This window comes from Urocitellus parryii, chromosome 2, assembly GCF_045843805.1.
Source record: "Urocitellus parryii isolate mUroPar1 chromosome 2, mUroPar1.hap1, whole genome shotgun sequence".
NCBI classification, from domain to species: domain Eukaryota; kingdom Metazoa; phylum Chordata; class Mammalia; order Rodentia; family Sciuridae; genus Urocitellus; species Urocitellus parryii.
The window spans coordinates 120,290,871-120,310,316 of record NC_135532.1 but is presented as its reverse complement, the minus strand read 5'-3'; the positions used below and the strand labels follow the sequence as shown (position 1 = coordinate 120,310,316).

Sequence of the window (19,446 nt, the reverse complement as noted above, 5' to 3'; positions counted from 1 at the left end):
ACATGAAAATCCCATTGTTGTTTATAGAATAGTGGATTAATCAAATTCAATGCTGTAATCTTTAGAGTAAAATAGAATGAAAATAATTTACTCATAGTATCATAGTTAAACCATCTTTATTTCCAAAGTACTATCCTAAGAATTATAGTTTTATTTAGCTTCAATCAGAGCAAAAGTATAATCACTTACTTAAGTAAAAGAAATTACTTAAAAACTAAAAATGAGAGGTAAGTCAAATTACTTTTGAAGAGAGATCAAAACCATCAGGTTTCTTGTTGATGTTCAGTAGCAGGCTCACTTGAAGGTTGAATGAAGCCTGAAGGGTACTCACTTCTACTTTCAGAATGCGGGGGTGGGGGGAGGAAATCCAGCTCTTGGGGGAAGGTCATGAGGAAAATACCTCCATTCATAGACATCTGGCATTGGAAAAAATGGAGGGGGTGGTGGGCCCTGTGGAAAATAATCTCGAGGTGCCCCATACCTGTTTCCTGGAGGAGGCGGAGGGAAAAATGGTCCTCTTCTCGGGTCCACAGGAAGCAATTCACTTCTGACTGGAGGGAAAGGTGCCAACAATGAGCCAGAGCCAGTTGCTTGGTTTTCAGCAGGGAGAGATGAATCAGGCACATTGGAATCATCAAGATTGATTTTGGTCTCCTTTCTACTGGATTGACTTTCTGAAGACATAGGCCCATCCTCTTTATCCAAAGAAGGCAGATTAGAAACTCTGAGTTCTGCTGGTCTCGATGGTCTACCATAATTCGAATAACATCCACCTTGCCAAGGAGGACCCAATGGTGAGGGACCATTGGGGGAATGCTTTCTGCCCAATGCTGCATTTGAAACACCAAGTGCACAGGGATCTTCCTCTACAAGTTCAAATTGAAGCTCCCTTTCAGTTAACTTTTGTCTATTGCGAGCGTTTTGTTTCATGAAATAATGGAGGTTTCTTTCAGCAATCCAAGCTGCCAACTCACTCTCATGTGCTTTTTTCTCAGAGTAAATAATCTTCCCCTGACAGGACTGAATGGTTCTGTCCAATTCTTCTTTAAGATAGTTGGCTCGCTTTCTGTAGGTCTCCAGCTCTTCTCTTGTATGGCCCATCTCTTCTTTGACCTTGGAAAGTTTCTCCTCTTGCTCCACCCGGTAATTTTCCTCTACTCTGAGTTTCCCATGGAGTTTCATCATATTTTCTTGATAGTATTCCATCATGACTTTAAATTTCTCCTGAAGGTTCTCATTCTCACCTTCAAGCTGTGTATTTTCTGACAGCAAGGTTGCCTGTTCAGTCTTCAGACCTCTAATCTGTTCTCTAAGGTCTTCCTTTGTTTTCTCTACTTCAGATAAGAAAGCACACGTTTGATATCTTTGTCCTTCTAAGGTTTCTAAGGAGGCCTTTAGCTTAGCACCGTCAACCAGTTTCTTCAAAGCTCCTTTGGGCTCATCATCCAAGTGAGCACCAATTCCTGATTCACTCCTCATTCCCCATTCCAAGTTCCCAATGTCTGTTTGGGCTCCCTTGGTTGGAGAAGACCTATCTTTCATCTTCAGCAAGCCTTCAGTCAGAGACTCCATGTGATTTTCTTTATCAGTTTGAACTTGTTTGGCATGGAATTGAGAGTCTTCCAATGTGGTGCTCTCTTTACATTGGACACGTCCTTGTTCCCTCCATGCTTCAGTGTCTCCTTGTAAGATCGGTTTCTGACTTTGCTGAAGCTGGGAACTTTCATCCAAGGCTTCCTTCATTGCCAGCTGAAGTCCTTCCTCACTTATTTGAAGCAGTCTCAAGTTTGTTTTAGTTTCAGCTATTTGTAATCTGATTGATTCTGATTCACCTTCAAGGGACTTTATCCTTCTCGATATATCTGCCATGATTTCATCCTGTTTACAATGTTTGGCCTTTTGTTCTTCTAGCTCTTTATCTAGAAAGAGTCTTTCATCCCCATGGCTAGGTTTGGACCTATGCAGCTTTTCATAGGTTGCCTCCAAATTTGGGACGTCTCTTGGACACTTCTCAGAACTGCTGCCCTTTAAAGTTGACTCTAAGCCTTCAAGCTCTTTTTGAACAAGGCTAACTTTTTCAAGTAGTTCACATTTTTCTTCAATTCTTCTAGAAAGTTTTAAAGCCAACTGTTTTTCTCTTCCCAGATAAAGCCTGCTTCTAACACACTGAAAACTTCTCCACAAAAACAAGAGAAGAGCAAAACATCCAATAGCTCTACACATCACCAACTCCCAAGGAACACCATAAGGATTAGGGCCTGGCTTCATGTCTTCAGACAATGCTGCCAAAACCCTGCCTACTTCTTCCAGGACCACCTGCTAATATGGCTGTGGGGCAGTCCTTGGTGCCTCCATCAAGCTAAGTTGGCTTTGACTCTTGCCACCACAACCACAGCCTGCCCAGGCAGGCCAACGTAGGCTGTGAACACTCAGGTGTTTGGTGAGGAACTCAAACCTGCACCAGGCAACGGAACAGACCACTGAGAACCCCTGCAAGGGGGGGGTTGTGATGGTGGGGAGCTGGAGTGAAGGACTCCCAGGAGCCTTGTGGTGCTCAAGTGCCCATCAGGGTAGTCTTGGCCCCTTCCTTCCCTAACCAGTGCATCCTGAAGTGCCACGGGTTCAGGTCCCTTCCACTCCAGCCAGAGAGGAGTCCTCTCTATGCCTCCCACCCCTGAGTTTGGTTTAGGCCAGGCCAAGGTGGAGCTTCTTAAGTTTCTATACAGTCATAATACCACTCAGATTGATGTCATGCAAATTCTAAAGCTTTCTAAACTGTCTCAACAGATATTATGTCATATATTTATATTTGTACTGCTTGCCCTTTTGCTTTAATCACCTATTGCTTTCCCTGCTTTTGTTCTCTCCCTTTTTTCTTCCTTTCTTCCTTCCTCCCTCCCTTTCTTCATTTTTTCCTTTTTTTCTTCCTTCTTTACTTCCTCCCTTCCTCCCTCCCTTCCTTCTTTTTCCTCCCTTCCTTCCCTTTTCTTTTCTTGCAGTATTTGGCTTTAAACTCCAAGGCCTTCTGCATGCTAGGCCATCCAACTACCACTCAGTTATATCCCCAGACCTGCTGACTCTTTCTAGGACGGTCATTTGAATTATTTCTAAAGGAGAAAACTCTCATGATACACTTCTTTCTTTCTTTCTTTCTTTCTTTTATTCTTTCTTTTTTTTAAAGCTGGGTTAATGACTTATTTTTCCTTTTTTAAGTTTACCCATGACATTGTTTTTATTAAATTTTATTTTTTATACAGCAAGCAACCATAAAAAGTAAACAACTGGTTAAATAAGAACTGTTATTTTTGATCATTGTACTGTCATTTTCTTACTTTATTTTTAAAACTTTTTTAGTCACACATGACAGCAGAATGTATTTTTACATATAATACATACATGGATTGTACATACATCAATCATATTGTCTATTCTATTCTGCTGCCCTTCCTATCCTCCTTACTCCTCCCCTCCTCTCCCATCCTTTCTGTCTATCCAATCTAATGTGACACACTTTTTTTCTTTTTCTCATTAGAACATCATATATGTATTCTGTATAACAATGTGCTTCTCCTTGCATCTTCTGTGCAACTTTCCTTCTCCCTCTTTTTCCCTCCCAACTTTCTTCCCTATTTACTGGTAGTCTTCTACTCATGCTCTTCCTCCCTATCCCATTTTGAGTCACCCCCCTTATATCAGAGAAGACATTTGGCATTTGTTTTTCAGGGATTGGCTCACTTCACTTAGCATAGTCTGCTCTAATGCTATCCATTTGCGTGCAAATGCCATGATCTTGCTATTTTTTAGTGCTGAGTAATATTCCATTGTGTATAAATGCCATATTTTTTTAATCCATTCGTCTATTGAAGGGCATCTAGGTTGGTTCCACATTCTAGCTATTGTGAATTGTGCTGCTATAAACATTGATGTGGCTGTGTCCTGTAGTATGCTCTTTTTAGGTCTTTTTGCTCTAGCCCGAGAAGGGGAATAGCTGGGTCAAATGGTGGTTCCATTCCCAGCTTGTAAGGAATCTTCATACTGCTTTCCAAATTGGCTGCACCAATTTTCAGTCCCACTAGCAAGGTATGAGTGTTCTTTTTCCCCCAAAACCTCGCCAGCACTTATTGTTGTTTGACTTCATAATGGCTGCCATTCTTATTGAAGTCAGATGGTATCTTAGAGTAGTTTTAATTTGAATTTCTCTGATTGCTAGAGATGGTGAGCATTTCTTCATGTATTTGTTGATTGATTGTATATCCTCTTCTGAGAAGTTTCTGTTCAAGTCCTTGGCCCATTTGTTGATTGGGTTATTTTGTTGTTGTTGTTGTTGTTTAACTTTTTAAGTTCTTTGTATACTCTAGAGATTGAGCTCTATCTGATGTTTGAGGGGTAAAAATTTGTTCCCAGGATGTAGGCTCCCTATTCACCTTAGATATTATTTCTCTTGCTGAGTAAAAACCTTTTTAGTTTGAATTTGTCCCATTTGTTGATTCTTGGTTTTAACTCTTGTGCTATAGGTGTCTTATTAAGAAACTTTTGGGCCTGCCCCCACGTGATGAAGATTAGGGCCAACTTTATCTTCTTTTACATGCAGAGTCTCTGGTCTGATTCCTAGCTCCTTGATCCATTTTGAGTTTACTTTTGTGCATGGTGAGAGAAAGGGATTCAATTTCATTTTGTTGCATATGGATTTCCAGTTCTCCCAGAACCATTGTTGAAGATGGTATTCTTTCTCCATTGCATGGTTTTAGCACCTTTGTCTAATATAAGGTAGTTGTAATTTTGTGGATTTGTCTCTGTGTCCTCTATTTTGTACCCTTGGTCTACCAGCCTGTTTTGGTGCCAGTACCATGTAGTTTTTGTTACTATTGCTCTATAGTATAGTTTAAAATCTGGAATCGTGATACCACCAATTTCACTCTTCCTGCTTAGAATTACTTTAGCTATTCTGGGTCTCTTCTTCTTCCAGATGAATTTCATGATTGCTTTTTCCATTTCTGCAAGAATGTCACTGGGATTTTGATGGGAATTGCATTGAATCTGTAAAGTGCTTTTGGTAATATGGCCAACTTAATAATATTAATTGTACCAATCCATGAGCAAGATAAATCCTTTCATCTTCTAAGGTCTTCTTCTATTTCTTTCTTCAGGGTTCTTTAGTTTTCATTGTATAGCTCTTTCACCTCTTTTGTTTAGTTGATTCCCAGGTATTTTTTTTTTTAGGATATTGTGAATGGAATAGTTGTCCTCATTTCCATTTCAGAGAATTTGTCACTGATATATAGGAATGCCTTTGATTTATTGATATTGATTGTATATCCTGCACTTTTCTGGATTTATTTACTAGTTCTAGAATTTTCTTGGTTGAATTTTTTGGGTCTGCTAGGTATAGGATCATGTCATCGGCAAATAGTGCTACTTTAAGTTCTTCTTTTCCTATATTTATGCCTTTAATGTCTTTCATCTGTCTAATGTCTCTGGCTAGTGTTTCAAGAACTATGTTGAATAGAAATGGTGAGAGAGGGCATCTCTGTCTTGTTCCAGATTTTAAAGGGAATGTCTTCAATTTTTCTCCATTGAGAAAGATGCTGGCCTGAGGCTTAGTGTATATAGCTTTTATCATTTTGAGGTAATTTCCTGTTATCCCTAATTTTTCTAGTGTTTTGAACATAAAGGGATGCTCTATTTTGTCAAATGCTTTTTCAGCATCTATTGAGTTGATCATATGGTTCTTATCTTTAAGTCTATTGATGTGGTGAATTACATTTATTGATTTCCATATACTGAACCAGCCTTGTATCCCAGTGATGAAACCCTCTTGGTCATGGTGCATGATCTTTTTGATATGTTTTTATATCCGATTTGCCAGAAGTGTATTGAGGATTTTTGCATCTAAATTCATTAGGGATATTGGTTTGAAGTTTTCTTTCTTTGAGGTGTCTTTATCTGGTTTGGGAATCAGGGTGATATTGGCCTCATAGAATGAATTTTGAAGTACTCCCTCTTTTTCTATCTCCTGAAATAGATTGTAGAGTATTGGTATTAGTTCTTCTTTAAAGTTCTTGTAAAACTCTGCTGTGTATCCATCTGGTCCTGGGCTTTTCTTGGTTGGTATTCTTTTGATGGCTTCTTCTATTTCCTCACTTGATATTGGTCTGTTTATGTTGATTATATCATTCTGACTCAATCTGGGCAGCTCATATGCCTTAAGTAATTTATTGATGCCTTCACTATCTTCTATTTTATTAGAGTATAGGGTTTCAAAATAATTTCTAATTATCTTCTGTATTTCTGAAGTGTCTGTTGTGATATTGCCTTTTTCATCCCATAAGCTAGTAATTTGGGTTCTCTCTCTTCTTCTCTTTGTTAGCATTTCTAGTGGTCTATTAATCTTTTTAAACTTTCTGTAATATTTTATCTTCTCCTGATATAGTTTTCTTTTGTAAATGCTGTGTTGAACATAAATAAATGAAAATTATTTTGTTCTTTGTCTGACTATTTGCTTTAAATTACTTAATTTGTACAATATTGATTTCATATTTTTCCTATATGAGGGTTAATTGCTCTTGACAAATATTATACATTTCTAATTAAAAACAGAATAATATATGCTTGAAGGCTGGTTGCAATATTATACACATAGCATTGACTTCAGTGCCTGGCACATGCTTCTCAGAGTGAATGACTGAAGCAACAATGACTATTATTATCACCAGTTCTACTGTTATTATGTTACACCTGCAAATAGCTTTTTTATTTCTTGACCTTTAGCTGACTGTGAGTTACAATATATTACATAACCCTAGGAAGAAAACGGAGCTTTATTCATTGAAATCTTTGCCAACTCCAAATGAATTACGTCACTGTAGTTACTATTCATTGAAAGATTTTAAGTTTGTAACTCCCCTTTTGGGACAAGTGATTTCTTTTTTCATTTGTTTGTTTTTCTTTTAGACTTCCAAATGATTTACAAAGATAAAGATTTGATCTTACAAGATGTATATGTCTGTTAGTGTATGTAAAGCTAGATATCAAATTGGTAAAATGTAATACAATGGCTTTTTAAATTAAATTTATTAAAATGCCTTAGTTTGAAGTTATCTTTCTTATTTTACTGCAGCCCTCATGTTTGCTTTGGAACACAAAACAACACAAATAGTTGAGCTGCTTCTTCAATGTGGTGTTAATGTGTCTGCTTCAGATAATTGTGGAGAGAAGAAAAAGAAGAAGAAATAATAATACAATTCGCAGACTAGTAGAGGTAAAAATACCTAGCCACAACCCATCTTCAGTGTGCTGTATCTTAAGCTCCAGGTAGCTCTCCTTTTTCCATCCATACCCTTGTTCTATTGTGTGTGGATGCAAACCCATAAAAGACACCAGCCTGAAGGGATCCTGATGTTGTATCATCAAACACTGATCCCAGTTTCCCAGAACATGTGTTGGTAAATGTGTTATTTATTTTTTCACACAACACCCCACTCTTCAAAGGGAATTATAGCACCAGGAAGGGGTGAATCCTAGGTTGATCTGCAGATTGTGGTCCACGCGTCTGTTCAGATTGCGGGTTTGGGGTTGGTGTCTGGAATCTTACTGGCAAGAAAAGCCTCTGGGTTCTGCCTTGTGCTTCCCACTCTGGTAGAATCTGTGAAAGGTTCACTGTATGGTGTCCTGTCACATGCTCTGAAATGTAGTTTTTCCATCATGGCAGGACCTGGTGGAGAAGCATTTGACTGTTTTCTCGGGTCCTTGTGCAGAGCCCCCAGACACAGTGTCTCCTCTATTCTGACATCTTAGTTCTCTCCCTGAAAATCTCATCTGGTTTTCCCTTTCTAAGAGGAGTACCACTGATCGTCATTGATTTTGATAGTAACTGCAATAAATCTGTTTAGTGTTTTTGGTAGTATGGCCAATTTGATCAAATTAATTCTGCCTAGCAAAGAGCAAGGTAGACATTTCTACCTTCTAAGGTCTTCTTCTATGACTCTTATTAGGGTTTTGTAGTTTTTGTTTTATAGATCTGTCACCTCTTTTTTAAAATTCATTTCCAAGTGTCTTATTTTTTTCAGGTTATTGTGAATGGGGCAGTTTCCCACATTTCGGTCTCAGAGGCTTATATGCAGAAATTCCTTTTATATATTGGTGTTGATTTTATATCCTGCTACTTTGCTGAACTCATTTACTAGTTTTACAAGTTTTCTGGTGGACTTTTTAGTTCTTCTAGATATAGAATCGTATGATCAGAAAATAGTACTAATTTACGTTCTTCTTTTCCTATACACAGCCCTTTGATTTACTTTGTCTCTCTAATTGTTCTAGCCAGTGTTTCAAAAACTATGTTTAATAGAAGTGGAGAAACAGGGCATTCCTGTCTTGTTGCAATTTTTAGATTGAATGCCTTCCTTTTTTCTGTATTTAGAATAATGTTGGCCTGAGGCTTCTCAGAGATAGCCTTTAGGATGTTGACATGAGTTCTTGTTATCCCTAGTTTTTCCAGTGCTTTGAACATAAAGCACTGCTGTATTTTGTCAAATGATTTTTCTGCATCTATTGAGATGGTCATATGGTTCTTATCTTGAAGTCTATTGATGTGATGAATTATATTGATTGATTTCCATATGTTGAACAAACCTTGCATACCTGGGATGAATCTCACCTGATCATGGTGCATGATATTTTTTATATGTTTTTGTATTCAATTTGCCAGAATTTAATTGAGGATTTTTGCATATATATTCATTATAGATACTGGTCTGAGGTTTTCTTTCTTTGAGGTTTCTTTCTCTGGTTTGGGAATCAGGGTGATATTGGCCTCATAGAATGAAGTTGGACGTACTCCTTCTTTTACTGTTTCCTGAAATAGATTGAAGAGTATTGGTCTTAGTTCTTCCTGAGAAGTCTTTTAAAACTTGGCTCTATATCTATCTGGTCCTGGGCTTTTCTTGGTTGCTGATCTTTTGATGACTTCTTCTAGGTCCTCACTTGATATTGGTCTCTTTAATGGATGTTTGTTGGGGATGCAAATCAAGTCAAGATGGAGCCTGGCAGTTTGCCAGGAGGAGTGGTTTGTTAAGCAATGCCAGGGAGCCATTATGATGATGAGGATTCCTTATTGGTTGACTGCTGTATATACCTCTGTTGTCCTGCAGAGAAACGGTTCCGCTACCTTAGGAGCCCACTACTTTGAGTTCTCGCTCAGTTCTGCTGAGTTCACTTGCAATAAAGTAGTTCCTACTTCAACCTTCAAGTTGTCACCTCCTGGTTATTTGACATGCTGGACTGTAGCAAATGTATATCTTCCTGGCTCAATCTGGGCAGGTCATATGACTTTAGGAATTTACTGGTGCCTTCACTATCATCTATTTTATTAGAGTTATGGTTTCAATATAATTTCTAATTATCTTCTGTTTTTCTGTAGTGTCTGTTTTGATATTTATTTTTTCAAAATGTATGCTAGTTATATGGGTTCTGGCTCTTATTTGTTAGCATGACTAAGGGTCTGTGATTCTTATGTATTTTTTCAAAGAACCAACTCTGAGTTTTGTCAATTTTTCCAAATGTTTCTTTTGTTTTTATTTCACTGATTTCAGCTCTGATTTTAATTATTGCATGCCTTCTACTGCTTTTTCTGATGGTTTGTTCTTCTTTTTCTAGGGCTTTGAAGTGTAGTGTGAGGTCATTTACTTCTTGGCTCTTTCTTCTTTCAAGAAATAAACTCCAAGCAATGAATTTTTTTCTTAGTACTGCTTTTATAATGTCCTAGGGACTTTGATATGTTGTGTCTGTGTTCTCATTTACCTCTAAGAATTTATTAATTTCCTCCTTGATATGTTCTGTAACCCATTGTTCATTTAGTAGCATATTGTTCATTCTCCATGTGAAGAAGGAATTTTTCTTCCTTATTTTATCATTGATTTCCAATTTGATTCCATTACAATGGGATAAAATGTATGGTAGTAACTCTACTCCTTTGTATTTGTTAAGAGTTGCTCTTGGCATAATATAGAGTCTATTTTTGAGAAGGATCCATGTGCTGCTGAGATATTGTGCTGCTTGATATTGGTTGATATTTTATATATGTCAACTAATTCTAACTTATTAATTGTGGTTTTGAGTTCTATGGTTTCATTATTCAAATTTGATTGAACGGTCTTCCCAGTGGTGAGAGAGGTGTACTAAAATCACCCATGATTATTATGCTTTGGTCTATTTGACTCTTGAACTTGAGAAGAATTTTTTATATGAACATAGCTGCACCATGGTTTGGGGCATATATATTAAAGATTGTTATATCTTGTTGCTGTATGGTTCCCTTGATCAATATGTAGGGTCCTTCTTTATCCCTTTTGATTAACTTTGTCTAGAAGTCTACTTTATTTGATATGAGTAAGGACACCCCTGCTTGCTTCTGAGGTCTGTGTGAGTGTATGATTTTTCCCAACCTTTTACCTTCAGTCTGTGTATCTCTATGATTTTGTAGTACACAGCATATTGTAGGATCTTTTTTAAAATAATCTAGTCTACTAGCCTGTATCTTTTGAATGGTGAGTTTATGCCATTAACATTTAGGGTTACTATTGAGATGTGGTTTGTATTTCCAGCCATATTTCTTTATCTTTGTTATTTAACTTGACTTGATCTTCCACTTTGATTAGTTTTTTCCCATTGTGTACTCCATTCCACTGTTGGTTTTCATTGTTGTTTTCCATTTCCTCTTAATGATATATTTTGCCAAGGATATGTTGTCCACTGGTTTTCTGCCTGCAGATTCTCTTAACTTTTGTTCATCATGGAAGAATTTTATTTCGTCATCAAACCTGACACTTAGTCTTGCTGTATACAAGAGTCTTGGTTAGAATACAGTATATTTTAGCATTGGAAATATATTGTTCCAGGATCTTCTAGCTTTCAAGGACTGTGTTGAAAGATCAGCCTTTAAACTAATTGGCATACCCCTATATGTGATCTGCTGCTTTTTTCTTGTGGCTTTTAAAATTTTTCTACTTGAAAAATTCAATGGAGAACAATCTAAAAAATACCTGACAAGTCCTCCTAAATACTGTCATGGTTATCAGAACAAGGGAGTTCATAGAAACCGTCACCCCAAGAGAAGTTCATGGAGACATGATGACTGGATGTCATGTTGGATCCTAGATGGAATCCTAGAACAGGAAGACACAGTACCAAGAATCCAAAAGATATGTGACTTCAGTTAATTTTAACATACCAGTATTTCTTCTTCATGATGAATGGTCTAAGATGTTAACACTTCAGACACAGCTTACCTAAGTCATAATAAGGGAAGAAACCAGGCTGAGGCTACCTGTAAATCTCTGCACTTTCTTTTCAATTTCTGTATAAAGATAAATCTAAGCCTGGCATGGTAGCACATCCCTGTAATCCCAGTGTCTTGAGGGGCTAAAGCAAGAGGATTTCAAGTTCAAAGCCAGCCTCAGCAACTTAGTGAAGCCCTAAGTAACTCTGTGAGACCCTACCTCTAAATAAAATACAAAAAAGGGCTGGGGATGTGGCTCAGTGATTAAGCACACCTGAATTCAATCCCCAGTAACACCCCCCCCCCCAAAAAAAAAAGATTAAACTAATGTAAAACCTTAGGATATGGTTATATTTTCTCAAACACCTACTTGTTTAATTATTCATACATTTAATTACTGGTAACTGACACTCTTAGCTAGTTCTGTATTTTATTATGAACATTTATAACACAAAAATCAAATAATTTTAAATTAATATAAAATTCAAAGTATGTGGCTGGGGTTGTAGCTCAGTAGTAAAGCACTCACCTAGCATATGTGAGGCACTAGGTTTGAACCTCAGCACCACAGAAAAATGGATAAATAAAAATAAAGGCATTTTGTCCAACTACAACTAAAAAATTTTTAAAAATTCAAAGTATGTGCCACTTTTACATATTTAAAGTTGAAGTAAAACATATGTGAACTTGTTATATTTTTATTCTGTCACTATGTTTTAGGTTTGCCTTCTTAAAATTTGATCACTAGACGGGAAAAAAATGACATTTTAGAGATTTTATTTCAACTCATGGTTTAACTTTCCCAATTGAGTGACTTTATAAAAAAAGTTCTAATGGCCAATTGACTCACTGTGACTGAATCACTTATCCCAAATAATCCTTGTCTCTATTTTATTTCTATGCATACCTTTTAGCAGCAATATAATCAAATATTTGTCACTGGAACAAACAGTCAAAGAACGTCCAACTCCTTCTAGACCTCTGCAGGAAGTGGTAAGCCAAGAGAAGCAGAGGTGTCAACTCAGTCCAGGAGTGATATTAGATGCTGCTGTGTTGTGGGGAAACACTCTATCTTTTAGAAATCACAAGGAGCTATGGATGCCCAACTCTTGCATGAGTCTAAATCTAGTTGAACTTCTAAGTAATTTTATTGTCACTAGCTCATCATGAAGCTAATGACAACTAAAAGATCTATGGGGCTGGGGATGTAGCTCAGTGGTAGAAAGATTTGCTAGCATGCAGGAGGCCCTAGGACTAACCCCCAGAACCACAAAAAGAAAAAAAAGAATTTGTGTCTTATTTATATAATCAAATAAAAAATGAATAATCACTCCTCTTAAGAAAACATGTTGGGTCTAAAACACTTGAGACTTTCAGAATCAAAATACTCTCCTCATAGTGTAATGCATAGCTAGACCACCATGAAGAGTGGTGTCCCATCATAAAACATGTTCACATGAAGCATACCATCAAAACAACAAAAAGGCTTTATTGACAGTTGATAAGAAAAATGAACATAATCTAGCTTAGGAAATTATTAACACATTGGAAACATGTGTTAATAAGTAGACATCAAAAACCACCAGGACAAGCCAGGCACTTTGACACATGCCTGACACATGCTATTTGGGAGAATAAAGCAGAAGGACCACAAATTTGAGGCCAACATTAGCAATTCAGCTAGACCCTGTCTCAAAATGAAATTGTAACGAGGACTGAAGACATATGCAGCTCAGGGCTTTCATAGTATATGCAAGGTCCTGGGTTTAATCCCCAGTGCCAAAAAAAATTTCTCTAGGTGAGACATCTGATAAAAGACAACTATGGCAGGTACAGAACAGGGCAAAAGCCATTATGTCAAGTTCCTCAAAATGATTAAAGTAAACCTGTACTTTGTTCAGCTCACAATACTAACATGTCTGATTTCTGCTTCTAATAATTCAAATAACCATTTAAAATATGACCAAAAGTTTGTGTATTTAAACTTAAGCATCTCAGAAGCTGAGGTAGAAGAATTTCAAGTTCAAAACCAGCCTTAGCAAAAGCAAGGCATGAAGCAACTCAGTGAGACCCTGTCTGTATAATACAAAATAGGGCTGGAGATATGGCTCAGGGGTCACATGCTCCTGAGTTCAATGCCCAGGACCCAAAAATAAAAATAAAAAACAATTTAAAAAATGACATAGTGGGCTATTAACATAGGCACTTTTTAATTTTTTGTACTATTTTAACACTGCAAGAATAGAGCCACCCAGAAAGCCTCATTAAATTTAATAATCACTGAAAAAACCCTGTCTCCAAATATGGGCATATTATGAGCTACTAGGTTAGGATTTCAAAGTAAGAATTGTGAGGGGCTAGGAATCAGCCCTTTACACAGACAGGGCTCATTCCACTTCAAACAAAAGGCTACTGCAAAAATTTATGTGATCCTCACCCTGTGAAGACAGCTTAATCACTACCAATGTAGTAAGGACATTTTGATCTATACAATCCTTTGAGGAAAGTTTAATCAATATGAATCCTGTAAGGCCACATTAATCTATACCAATCCTATAAAGATGCTTTATCTTTACAAATTCAATAAGGACATGTTAATCTATGCCAATCCAGTAAGGCCACTTTAATTCATCCCAATCCAGTGAGGACATTTTAATCAACACCAGTCTTATGAGGACAGTTCCATCTACATGAATCCCTTCACCAAGGCAAAGAGGGGAAGCCTTTGACCCTATACATGTTGGTTGAACTCTTCTGCTCTAACTTCAAAGCATAACACCAACATATGTCCAATTACTATGACAATTAGTAATAAAAATGCTTTTATAAATTAAATTTTAAGACTTTAAGAAAAAGAAAAACATGAGAGAAAAAAAAATCCTCGCAGGATAGGAAAGAAAATCTCAGGTAGTAGCAGTGGCCTTGACTGCTGATACTCTCTGAAACTTGGAGTTGAGGTCATGGGCCTGCTATGCTGCGCAGTAGCTCCTCAGATGGTCCCTAAATGAAGAATCCAGATCTAGCACTACACCCTGGCTGGCTCATGGCTGGTGGAGGGTGCTGTGCCTGGCTAGGCCTGGTCATTCTGCTTTGTTTCCCTGGTCCAAAGGGCAGGCTGGATGGGGCTGCTTCCACAGGGAGCACTCAGGAACCTCACATTCTTATTCAATGGTGGTGCCTTGCAGTTATCAGGTCTCCCTAACTTGCTGTCATCCACAATGTTCTCTTTTGTTAAAAGATAAATTCTCAAAGTAATTCTCTTTTATTAAAAGGAAAAATATGATTTGGGGGAAAATACATTTTGAGGGAACTGGGTCATGGCAAGGCAGCTGACATGTCACCATGGTGCTGGAGGTCTGTGTGGACATTCACTCCTACCTTCTCCTCTACCTCTTTACAGTATATTGTTTGAGAAGAATGAGGAAGCTGCTTTCACCAGTTTCTGTCTGTGGGAGGCCCTGGGTTTCATCACTGTCTTTGGTTACAGCTCCTTTCTTTGTGTCATCATCAAGCTGTACATTCTGCTGGGAGTCCTGAGTCGCCTTGGTCACCTATACAGGAGTGTTAAATACCTGGTCAAGACCCTCACTGCCAGAAAGACCAGCCAAGCAGTGGAAGGAGAGACAGGGACAGATATGTGACAGCAATGGGTCATGGCAGGGGATGTCCAATACCCAAGTTCAAAAGGGGTACAGATGAGTCAGCCGAATACAGAAATAGCAGGCCTCCTGAGACCCACAGGGGAGTCTCAACATGCATGCAGTGACTTTAGGACTTGCTTCCTGTCCTGATGCTTATCTCTGAGAGGATCTCAGGTCATCAAGGAATTCCTGGGAATACAACAGACTATCAGAGTCATCAAGATTTCTTCTGAAAGGAGCAGTGACAGAGGATCTCACCATGAAAGAGCTGGACATACATGTGCATGTCATCATTGCCTGGGTACCCCATCCCTTCTGCCTCTCCTCCTTTCCAACACTGGCAATGCTATCCACAACTCCTTCTCCACACCATTCTTCTTCATCCAGTCTTCTTCTTCATCTTGAGTCCCTTTACATCTGCTCAGGCCCCCTCTCTCTACCCTCTTGAGTTTGTACTTGTTGGCATGAACATGTCTTCCAGTGGAATTTGGCTTCCCAGTATCTAGTGTGTCATCCAGCAGATGCCATACAGTTGCAAGTGCAGGAAAGGGAAGCTCCAGACCCCCACATCCATGGTCCACTCCCTCACTATTCCCAGAGCCCTGTGACAGGTGTTTGTCTCTGTTTGCAGATGAAACAGTACCAGATGCTGGTGTGGAGCTTCCGTCTTCCAGTCAGCATTAGCCAAGTGGGCACAGCAAATAAATAAAACCTTGCACCTGCCACAAGCTAATGTTTCATGGTTTTTTAAGTGTCGCTTTGCCTCAAGCTGAGCATCTTTCCAACCTGCAGAATTTCCCAGAGTTTCTAATGTGCATGATGCCAGTGCCTGTCCTGCTATTCTCCACTCTCAGCCTGGATGTGCTTGTCTGTCCAGGTGTGCTGTGGTAACTTTCTCCTCCTACCTGTGTGATCAGGAGCAGATCTAAACTCATCCCCTGCTTTTTGCTTTATCAACAGAGCTCTCTGCTTACTTCCTATCCCCCTTACATCTCAGCAGTATCCAGACTCACTCTCCTTCCTGCAGAGCTCCTCCTTCACCTCCATCCTGGGCTATTAAATGAGAGGATTGTTCTACAGCCCAGGGATGACACTCCAACCCTGCAGCCCAAGCCCACTGAAGCTTTCGTGTCTATAGCTCACCATCTGAACTCCTGCCCAGGATGCACCGAGTCTTGTGTAATTCAACTCAGATGCCCCTTTAGTGCAAATTCAGCCAACCCTCACTCTCAGTACTTCTCTTAGACATTGCTTCCTTCTGTTCTGGGTCCTTAGCTCAGCTGCTCTTGTCTCTGTCTAAATTATGTCAGCCTCCCAAACCCAAATGCCAACCAAGCTCCTGCCATCTTCAGTAACTCTTTCATAGTGCAGGATCTTCCTACTGCCTGGTACAAGTGCCCTTTGCTTTTCCATTTTAGCCAGGCTTCACAGGCCACCTTACCATACCCTTATTTGTAAGGTCCACAACTGACTGCAGCTTCCACAACATGGAGCTTGGATCATTGCAAAAGAGTCAAAACTGGCAGAGAGAGTGCAAGTGGCCCTGAATTTTTTTTAATTTACTTTTTAAGGAAGGCTTGAAGGAGCCCACATAGACATGCCTCATGCTTTTGGCAGCCTGTATTGAGACAGCTGAGTGAGCCACATGGGTGGACTGATCTGGCTCAGAGGCTAAAGTTAAGAGTGGTTAGTCCTGATGCTAGAGACCAGCCTTACTCTTCCTGAGACTGGGGTGGTGCTGGGCAGTGGTCCAGCCTACAGAGATCACTTAATGACCCATGATGGACACTGGAAATGAGGAGTAAAGTCTGTGGAGAGGCCCAGTCTTCAACTGCAGGTCCAGAGACCCATGTCCCCAGTAACAAGAAGCAGGCCAGTTGTCATGAGCCATCCATGGGCTATGTGTGTGAACTATTGCACATAGTAGCCAAATGAGGGGATAGGCCTAGCACTGCAAGCTCCCTGTCAAGGATTGATCACATGATACAGGTGCACCTCCCCCCTCTAGCTCTGCCTCAGATCCCACACAGCACTTGAGATGGGTGTGACTCACCAAGATGTCAACCTATCTGCTGACAACACGTCAAGAAGCAAGACTCCGTCCTTGAAACCTTATCCCTCTCTGAGGTTCCTGATATAAAATAAAGGAAACAGGGTTCATGCTCTCTTTCCAGCATGGAAACTGAACTTTAATCTCACAGAGAAGTCCAGCTCTCAGTTTAAAAACTACTCTCTGTGTTGTGTGATTTTCCACCACATTCTTATCTTAATGTTGCAGCCAGCTCTTTGAAACCCAGTTTGTCTCATCTGTGTACATTGGGCAAGAGCCAGGGTCTCTCCAACATGCCTTGCCAAGTGTTCCTGAGACAGAGGTGCCAACTGACAGATCTCAAATAGGATTGAAGAACATCAGAGGTGTGTTGAGACCTTGATCTCCTTGTCCTGTGTTACTGCTACTAACATGGTGAAGAAACATGCAGCTGTTTTGGTGAAAGCCCACCCCACCTGGGAGCCATTGTCTCTAGGCACATGCTGTGTGGCTGCTCTGAAGAATGTCTGCAGAGAGTTTCTGGATGGCTACACAGAGACTCCAGACACTGTGATCCTTTCTACTGGGCACCAATCACCCTCAGTTGGGCTCTAGCTCACCTGTCTAGGATACCAGGACCTTGTCTGCTTGCTTCATCCTTTTTAACCTTTTGAAAGAATGTCTTTGTGGCTGTGCCAAGCACCCTGGTGAGAGCCTGGAGGAAGAACATCACTAGCCTCAGTGGGAAAAGATGGATGCTGGGTCTCAGGCCACCCAGAGCTACCTGCCTAGCTGAGCTTAGGGAGTGTTGAATTGTGATAAACTTTAAAGGTAAACCATTAATTCTTGCTCTGGTTTTCATGTAAAATGGAATTATTCCTACTTATATGGAATAATTAAAGCCATGTGTCACTGCAAAGCAACAAGAAAAACTAAGCCCCAAAACCATCCCCTAGAGCAAGGTCAGTGTACAATACTTTTTTGTGAACCCCTCAATGCAATGGAGTTCTTACAAGCTTTGATTAGGTTTGAGGTATCCATCTTAAACTCCCATGGCCCAACTCCCAGGACTCAACAACAAATCCATAAATACATATCTTTGGTACTTGCTCAGAGTAAAGAGTGAAGGCAAGATTTAAAAAAATATATAGTGTGTAAGGAGCACTCTAAAGAAGCAAGCACCCAGACAATGCAAGTTGAACTTGGACATGTGACAGCCATCTGCTGTCTTATCCTTCTGACCTTTTGTGAAGTGCAAAAGATAGAGACTATAAGGATGACAACAAGGCCCTGAAAACTGCAAGGTGACCTATATAAGCTCTCACAGAAGCTCAGCTCCTCAGAGAGAGGCACACAGGGAGGCAAATGCTCAGAGACTTTCTACTCTGCTACCATCAGCCACCAGAAGGGGACACTCAGGGAAGTGAACATTCAGAGACTCCCTAACCCTGCCATGTATGCACTCTCACTCTCCCCACAGCGCCACTAGTGTTGCCCTGCTGTCACCATGAACTGGTGCCGCTCAGGTTCCCAGTTGAGCTACTAGCATCTGACAGTCAACAGACCACTTGTGTGGCCCAGAGACATCGCACTATGGATGGAACATGGTCTATTACATCTGAGGGACTTGCTGGCTGGGTGAAAGGGGAATAGTACCATTCTCTGTGTGTTAAGAGTACTTTCAATATAAATGCATTTCAAATGCATCTAGCTCTAATGTGGTTGTCCAACACTGCTCACAAAAGTGTGCCCCATGATATTACAAAATTTTCTAAAAACTGAATGTGTATCTAAAAGGAAATAAATCTAGAAATAATGAAATTAAGAGCACACAGAAAGAGAAAAGGATGTGTTAACAATATAGGCCATGGCTATGGCTAATCTGAAGTCATGGCCATGTGCTGAGGTTGGCTTGAATGTCACATGCCTCCCAGGCCAAGACATAAGCCTGGGTCACAAATGCACCATCATCTGACCAAAGGCAACATACCAAAATTTTTAAATAAATTGATTTTCTAGGTACTATGGTGTAAAGAAGATTTTTATTGAGCCTATCCAGAAAAGATGAACCAAACACAGTGGGCCCTGTCTGGGAGGGATGACTTTATTTATGGCAGTGTGATAAAAGCTGAGGGCCCTCTGTGAGGATGTGACTGTAAACATGTTTGAGCAAAACAAGCTTGAGAGGCCTGAGCAGAGCTTTTATGTGGGTTGGGCTTGGTCATTCCTGATGCCTCCCCCAGAAGACTGTAGCCTTCTACTTCTTGACCTGTGCACCTCAGCCTTCATGAAGCTATTCCAACCAGCATTATTTACACTGTGAGGTAAATTGCTCCAGGTATATTACTAAGAGAGATGCCACGGAAATAGAGATGACAAGGAAATGCTTAATATGAAATAAGACTTGAAGAAGAAAATGGCATTCAACAAGCTCCTCTAGATTCATGTCTAAACCAAGAACAAGAGATTACTTTTCTTCCATATCCACTTCCAGGTCTAAATGG

The 19,446-nt window shown here is 39.6% G+C and overlaps 1 pseudogene; it reads right to left on the bottom strand.

Moving 5' to 3' along the window:
- Positions 1-263: 263 nt before the first annotated feature.
- LOC144253398 (melanoma inhibitory activity protein 2 pseudogene) lies at positions 264-2,355 on the bottom strand (annotated as a pseudogene).
- Between the last annotated feature and the right edge of the window lie 17,091 nt (positions 2,356-19,446).